General features: G+C 43.7%; 1 long non-coding RNA gene across 1 annotated transcript in view; it reads right to left on the bottom strand.

The window, feature by feature from the left end:
- The window catches only part of LOC108533277 (uncharacterized), a 14,714-nt gene extending 7,590 nt beyond the window's left edge, over positions 1–7,124 (bottom strand). Inside the window, exons 1-2 of the long non-coding RNA XR_001886693.1 lie at positions 6,557–7,124; positions 4,499–4,640 (exon numbers count right to left, since the gene is read on the bottom strand). This is a non-coding gene — a long non-coding RNA (uncharacterized LOC108533277). The remainder of the gene's footprint in view (positions 1–4,498; positions 4,641–6,556) is intronic.
- Between the last annotated feature and the right edge of the window lie 1,353 nt (positions 7,125–8,477).

Raw genomic sequence — 8,477 nt, 5'->3', positions numbered from 1 at the left:
TAAAATAAAAAAATAAAATAGAAAACTAGTCGAGCGTCATGGCGGGTGCCTGTAATCCCAGCTACTCGGAAGACTGAGGCATGAGAATCGCCTGAACCTGGGAGGCGGAGGTTGCAGTGAGCCGAGATCAGGCCATTGCACTCCAGCCTAGGCAACAGAGCGAGACTCTGTCTCAAAAAAAAAAGCTCTGGCCTCTCAAGAGGCCACCAACTCTCTGTGTAACCTTGAGCAAGCCAACGTTCTGGGCCTCAGTGCTTCCCACAGAGTAAGAGGAGGACTGCCGATCTCTAAGGATCTTCCATGGTCTGTGGGTTTATGACTCGAAACCCCTCAAAGTGCAGGAACACAAGCCACGTCCCTTCTCAAGGCCAGACACATACTAGGAGCTTTATTAATACCTGAATAAAAACCACGGATAAAGAGCTTGCCTGGCCCTGGCCTTTCTATACCAAACCAACACACCACGGATCATTGTGTCTTCCCTGGGACAGACCCTCAGAGCCTACAAGTGATTCTACAGCTTCACTGGTTATTATTCCTTAGCTTAGACTTCCATCTCTCCAGATCAACCTTCAGGAAAACTAGGAAACTATCAATAATGATTTCAATTGTTGGCTTCAAATTCACCTTATTTCTCCTACCCCAGTACACCTTTTTTGGTGGCAGCACTTAGATTCTCATTCAGAAAACAATCACATTCATGCTGTACCAGTGATTTGTTGGGGAAACTGCCTCGGCCCCACCACCCAGATCCCCCATATTCCTACCAAGTAAGCCAAGTGACCATGCGAAGAACTGACTGACACACAGAGGAAACTAATAAACAAAAACAAATAAAAGCAAATACCTTTCCAGGAATCTCACTTGGAAAACCAAGTATAATGGCAAAAAACAAAACACACAAAAAACAAACAAACAAAAAAACCCTAATGTTTTCAGCATTGGGGATGTTGGGGGTGTAGACATCTCGAGAGCTGGTTTCCGAAGGCACCACACCCCACACAATGCGCTACAAAAGCCTCCCGGCTGCTGTGTCAATGAAGCCTTTCAGGCCCTCCACACTGCTTCACTTGTTCCCTAAAGTAGTGCTTTCTGGAAGCTAAACTCTCAGCTGGCGAGAACAGTGAACTCTGTGCCATTCGTCTATCAACTCCTTTAAAAAGAAAAACCTCCTGTACGGCTGTCTTGTTTTGCATTTTCTATTCTGCACTCCGGTACACGTAACGACACACAGAGGAGGCAAGGGGCTCTTTTAAAACCGTGAAGAAAGAAGAAAGTTGAAAGCACCCAGAAGCCTCTGCTTTCAGCATTAGAGAAAAGTTTGCATCCCATAGACACCAGCACTAATTAAAAAAAAAAAAAAAAAGTCAGTCCTCAGCCCTGGGAATCAACAGTAAGGGACTCTTCAGGGTATGGAGTAACAAAAAAATTTAAAAACAAAAAATAAACATGCACAGCCCATCTATCTTTTCCCAATCAAATAATACAGCCTTCCAAAATGTAAAAATAGAAGTATTTTCACACGTGAATTTGTCCTCAATAAAGTAATTTTTTAAAAATCTTTTTGGCTGGGCACAGTGGCTCATGCCTGTAATCCCAGCCCTTTGGGAGGCCGAGGCGGGCAGATCATGAGGTCAGGAGTTCAAGATCAAGGGGCCTGGCCAAAATGGTGAAACCCATCTCTACCAAAAATACAAAAAATTAGCCAGGCGTGGTGGTCCACACCTGTAATCCCAGCTACTCAGGAGGCTGAGGCAGGAGAATCACTTGAACCCAGGAGGCAGAGGTTGCAATGGGCCAAGATTGAGCCACTGCACTACAGCCTGGGCAATAAGAGCGAAACTCCATCTCAAAAAAAAAAAAAAAGAAAGAAAAAGAAGAAAACAGGAAGTGCCTTCCATAAATTCCAAATACAGTATTGTTAAATATTAATGTATTATGTCCAAATAGTTCAGTGAATTTCAAGTTTTCATCCAGATGAATGGAGTTCTTCAAATTAATTCAACTAATAAATATTCCTTGAGCATCTACTACATGCTAGGCATTTTTACAAGTAAACAAAATAGACAAAATTGCTGTCTTTATGGACTCTGTATTCTAGTAGAGGGCAGAAAAGTCAGTGACCGATAAAAGCCAGTGACCAACACTTGCGTTTTTTAGATGACTTATTCTTGGGTATTTAAAAGAGATCTTGGGCTGGGTGTGGTGGCTCACACCTAATCCCAGCACTTTGGGAGGCCGAGATGGGTGGATCACGAGATCAGGAGATCGAGACCATCCTGGCTAGCATGGTGAAACCCCGTCTTTACTAAAAATACAAAAAAAAATTAGCCGGACGTGGTGGCAGGCGCCTGTACTCCCAGCTACTCGGGAGGTTGAGGCAGGAGAATGGCATGAACCTGGGAGGCAGAGGTTGCAGTGAGCCGAGATTGCGCCACTGCACTCCAGCCTGGGCGACAGAGCAAGACTCCGTCTCAAAATAAATAAATAAATAAAAGAGATCTTGGACCGAGTGGTGGCTCGTGTCTATAATCCCAGCATGTTGGGAGGCTGAGGCGGGCGAATCATCTGAGGTCAGGAGTTCGAGACCAGCCTGGCTAACATGGTAAAACTCCGCTTCTACTAAAAGTACAAGAAGTTAGCCAGGCGTGTTGGCGCATGCCTGTAATCCCAGGTACTCTAGAGGCTGAGGCAGGAGAATTGCTTGAACCTGGGAGGAGGAGGTTGCAGTGAGCTGAGATTGCGCTATGGCACTCTGGCTTGGGCAACAAGAGTGAAACTCTGTCTGAAAAAAAAAAAAAGATATTGAAAGGAAGTTAAAAAATTATACGAGTCTGTTATTTTCCTAGTCTTTTCTCCACTCCAAAGGAAGATACACCTAATTGGTATTCCTTACCACTACAACAATCAGGACCACTGGAGTGAGAGGGAAAGAAACTATACAAGGATGTGTTTAAAGCTCATTACTTAAACAAAATGAAAACATAAGATCCAGAGAGTTCTTTTCATATTTGTTTAAGAGCTTCAGAAAGGCTGGGCAGGCTGGCACATATCTGTTGTCCTAGCTACTTGGGAGACTGAGGCAGGAGGATAGCTTAAGCCCAGGAATTTGTATCCACCCCGGGCAACATAGTGAGGCCTCATTTCAAAAAGAAAAAAGGAAAGAAAAAAGGATTTTAGAAAATATAATCTGATGCAACAGATTATAGAGTTTTGCATTTTTAAAAAATAGATCTAACTGATAAGACAGCAAAAAATGAATATGCGGAACCCAGCAATTTCATTCCACATACACACTAGAGCAGTAATCAGCAAACATCTTCTGCATAGAATTAGATATCAGATATTTTAGGCTTTGAACACCATCCAGTCTCTGTTACAACTACTCACTAGGCCTGAAAACAGCCTTAGGTAATACATAAATGCATGAGCATGGCTGTTCCAATAAAACTTTACTTATGGACACTGCAACTTGAATTTTCATGTGTCATAAAATATTAGTCTTTCCATTTTTAAAAGCCATTCAGAAATGTAAAAACCACCTTAGTGTCTGGGTCATACAAAAAAAAGGTGGAGGGTCCACAGGCCAGACCACGGTTTGCCAATCCCTGCTTTAAAGGACTCTTATAGGCCAGGCACAGTGGCTCACGCCTGTCATCCCAGCACTTTGGGAGGCCAAGGTGGGCAGATCACATGAGGCCAGGAGTTCAAGACCAGCCTGGCCAACATAGTGAAACCTGTCTCTACTAAAAATACAAAAATTAGCTGAGTGTGGTGCCGCATGTCTGTGGTCCCAGCTACTTGGGAGGCTGAGGCACGAGAACCACTTGAACCCAGGAGGCAGAGGTTGCAGTGAGCCGAAGTCGTGCCACTGCATTCCAGCCTGGGTGACAGAGCAAGACTCTGTCTTAAAAATAAACAAAAAAAATGAACTCTTACATACGCATAACTCAACTACATATGAGAATGTTCATAACATCATTATGTGAATTAGCAAGTATGCAGATACCAAAAATGTTGGTAGACAAAAACTGGAGTTACATGTATCAACATGGATGATCTTACAAATGTATTTAAGAGAAAACACAAATTACAGAAGAACAGTTATAATGTCATTTATATACATATTTTAAATATGCAGAAATTATATATTACTGGGCATATTTAACATATATAATAAAAGTCTGAAGAGGCCATGCACGGTGGCTCATGCCTGTAATCCCAGCACTTTGGGAGGCTGAGGCAGGTGGATCACTTGAGGTCAGGAGTTCAAAACCAGCCTGGCCAACATGGCAAAATACAAAAATTAGCCAGGCGTGTTGTCGTTCGCCTATAACAGCAGCTACTCAGGAGACTGAGGCAGGAGAATCACTGAACCTGGGAAGCAGAGGATGCAGTAAGCCGAGATTGCGCCACTGTACTCCAGCCTGGGCAACAGAGTAAGACTCTGTCTCAAAAAAAAAAAAAAAAAGGAATGTTCCACATCAAACTCATTTACCTGGGAATGACGGTAGCAGGGAGGCAGGAGACGGATGCAATTGGAGAAGGGTGCACAGGGGGCTTCAACTGCATTGTTGATGTTTCATTTTTTAAGCTGAGTGACAAGTAGATCAATGTCCATTCTTGATACCACTGTGTACCTTAAATATTTAATAATAAATAAAAAGAAATGCGCAGTTTTGGGTTTTTTTTTTTTTTCCAAGATAGAGTCTCACTCTGTCACCCAGACTGGAGTACAGTGGCGTGATCTGGGCTCACTCCCAGATCCTGAGGCGCTGGGACTACAGGTATGCACCACCATGCCTGACTAATTTTTGTATTTTTAGTAGAGACAGGGTTTTACCATGTTGGCCAGGCTGGTCTCGAACTCCTGCCGTTGTCTCCCAAAGTGCTGGGATTACAGGTATGAGCCACTGCGCCCCGCCAGGAATGTGTAGATTTAATGTGAATTTAGCAAATAGTTTGTCCTATTTGAGGGCAGAGGTCAGGTCAACTTTTATTAACATATCCAAAAACTTGGTTTGAGCCTAGATTTCTGACACTAAAAACAAAAAATGCTTCATTTGTTTCTTTTTTTTTCTTTCTTTTTTTTTTTAAGAGACGGAGTCTTGCTCTGTCGCCCAGGCTGGAGTGCAGTGGTGCGATCTTGGCTCACTGCAAGCTCTGCCTCCCGGGTTCATGCTATTCTCCTGCCTCAGCCTCCTGAGTAGCTGAGACTACAGGCGCTCACCATCACACCCAGCTAATTTTTGTATTTTTAGTAGAGACAGGGTTTCACCGTGTTAGCCAGGATGGTCTCAGTCTCCTGACCTCATGATCCGCCCGCCTCAGCCTCCCAAAGTGCTGGGATTACAGGCTTGAGCCACCACGCCCAGCCTATTTGTTTCATTTTTTAAAATTGGACTGAATCTTAGGAGAAAACAGAAAATTGTACTGCGTTATTGCATAGCTAGCTAATGTAAATAGCTGCAAGCAACATACTAGATATTTTTGATCCGTTTCAAAAGAGCTGAGTCAGGCTGGACTCAGTGGCTCATGCCTGTAATCCCAGCACTTTGGGAGGCCGAGGCAGGTGGATCATCTGAGGTCAGGAGTTCGAGACCAGCCTGGCCAAGATGGTGAAACCCCATGTCTACAACAAAAAAATACAAAAATTAGCCAGGCATGGTAGCGTGTGCCTGTAGTCCCAGCTACTGGGAAGGCTGAGGCACAAGAATCGCTCAAACCCGGTAAGCGGAAGTTGCAGTGAGCCGTGCTGAGATTGCACCACTGCACTCCAGCCTGGGCAATAGAGTGAGACTTCGTCTCAAAAAAAAAAAAAAAGAGCTGAGTCAGATTCTGACTTGTCTAATGGACTCAGTCGTGATGTTTTCCCTGTCTGCTCCAAGTTTCCCTGTTCCAGACACATCTCCCACAGCATTATAATGATCTACATGCCCTAGGAATAGCGACTTTCCATCATCTGCCTCATCAGAGCAAATAGAAGTGTAAGTGGCAATGACATTAGTGTTTCTGTGTGTGAGAACCTAGTGCGAAGTTTCCCCTTTCTCTGGCAAAAGCTCACACGCCATCATTATAGAGAAGCAGAAGAAAAAACCGCTTGTTCTGCTTTTCCTGACCTCAGAAGCAGCAGTTGTTAAAACTCTTTAAAAAAAAAAAAAAAAAAGGGCCGGGCNAAAAAAAAAACAATAAAAAAGATGGGGCCTTGCTGTGCTGCCCAAACAGGTCTCCATCTCCTGGGCTTAAGCGGAGCTGGGACTGCAGGCACACCACCACACCAAGCAAAACTGTCTTTTGATTTAAAATTACTTAAATACTTCTTTAAGGGTCTTCTGTAGTCACTTAGTTTCTAGTTATCTAAATCACCAGCTTTTTTTTTTTTTCCTTCAAAGACCCCCCCCAAAGTAACATCCATTGCAACTATCAGGCAGGTACTGCCCTCTAGTGTTTATACTTTTATAATAAAAATTTTTAAACCCTACCCTTTTAACTGACCTCAAAGCATGGAAAATCTGTCAAAAATTAAATAATATCCTATTAACCCAAGATTTTTCACCTTCACACTACAGGCATTCTGATCATCCTGTGTTGCGGGGCTGTCTTGTGCACTGTGGGACGTTTGGCAGCACCCCTGGCGTCTGCCCACTTGATGCAGTAACTCCCACACACACCCCAGTGTGACGCCAACACCTCCGGACATAGGTCAGTGTCCCGAGGGGAACAAAATCACCCCTGCTTGAGATCCACTGTATTAGCCTAAAGGTTGTCTAAAACATTCACATTAGACCTGAAAATTATAAGGGAAAAGGGCTTCTCTGGGCTAATTCCTTTGAGATAAAGAACTTCATTTCTGCATGAAAAACAAGGAGGTAGAGAATTAAGATTTTCAGCTCCCCACCTCCACTTTCCCACAAAGTCCTGTCCATTGGGACATTTTTACACCTTTAGCTTTCTGTTCCAGCTTTACCTTTTAGACCTCTGCACTTCCTTTCAAAGTGCATCGCAAACAAACCTTGCCCGTCTAGCCAAATGCAGAGAATGTGGTAGGGAAAAGGAAGAAGGGAGGTCTGAGCATTTGTACTTGAAAAAAGGGCTCTCACCGGATGCGGTGGCTCATGCCTGTAATCCCTGCACTTTGGGAGGCCGAGGTGGGCAGGAGTTCAAGACCAGCCTTGGCAACATGGCAAAATCCCATCTCTACTAAAAATACAAAATTAGCCGGGTTATGTGGCAGGTGCTTGTAATCCCAGCTATTCTGGAGGCTGAGGTACGAGAATCCCTTGAGCCTGGGAAGCAGGGAGGCTGCAGTGAGCCAAGATTGCCCCACTGCACTCCAGCCTGGGCAAAAGAGCAAGACTCTGTCTCAAAAAGAAAAAGAAAAAAGGGAGGGGGGCTCTAGCAAAGCATTGAGGCTCACCATTAATAATGCAGCCAACCAGGAACCAGTATTGATTGTCAGCCTAATACGAAAATTCTTATAAAATATCAAAATAAGTTTCAAATCTGGCTTTTAGAAAGATATTTAGGAGGGTTTATTCTAATCTGCTATGAATGATTATTCCTCATACAAATGCATTATGCTTATAAACCTTAGTTCTGTAATTTTTTTTTTTTTTTGCTTTCAGACAGAGTCTCACTCTGTCACCCAGGCTGGAGTGCAGTGGCGCGATCTCGGCTCACTGCAACCTCCGTCTCCCGGGTTCAAGCAATTCTCCTGCCTCAGCCTCCCGAGTAGCTGGGATTACAGATGTCCGCCACCACACCTGGCTAATTTTTGTATTTTTAGTACAGATGGGGTTTCACCATGTTGGCCAGGATGGTCTCAATCTCTTGACCTCGTGATCCACTTGCCTCAGCCTTCCAAAGTGCTGGGATTACAGGCGTGAGCCACCGTGCCCGGCTGGTTCTGTGAATTTTAACACTTGCAAATTACTGAGAACTTGTTATTTAAAAAATAAAAAAGGAGTTTGGACTGTCACTAACTTCCTCCCCTCAACAAATTTCTCACTGACTTAGTTGATTTCACTAAAGAACTAAACAAAAAATAAGAATATTCAGGCCGGGTGCAGTGGTTCATGCCTGTAATCCCAGCAGTTTGGGAGGCTGAGACAGGCGGATTACTTGAGGCCAGGAGTTTGAGACCAGCCTGACCAACATGGTGAAACCCCATCTCTATTAAAAATACAAACAATTAGCCAGGCTTGGTGGTACATGCCTTTAATCCCAGTTTCTGGGGAGGCTGAGGCACTAGAATTGTTTGAGTCTGGGAAGCGGAGGTTGCAGTGAGCAACCTGTCTCAAAAAAATAATAATGATTTTTTTCTGTCTCAAATTTTTTTTTTTTTTTTGTCTTAAATTTTTTTTTTTTTTTTTTTTTTTTTTTTGAGACAGAGTCTTGCTCTGTCACCCAGGCTAGAGTGTAGTGGTGCAATCTCTGCTCACTGCAACCTCCCTGCCTCCCGGGCTCAAGTGATTCTC

The sequence above is a fragment of the Rhinopithecus bieti genome, unplaced genomic scaffold (genome assembly GCF_001698545.2).
Source record: "Rhinopithecus bieti isolate Rb0 unplaced genomic scaffold, ASM169854v2 scaffold_10548, whole genome shotgun sequence".
Lineage (NCBI taxonomy): Eukaryota > Metazoa > Chordata > Mammalia > Primates > Cercopithecidae > Rhinopithecus > Rhinopithecus bieti.
This window is presented reverse-complemented; position numbering and strand designations above follow the sequence as displayed.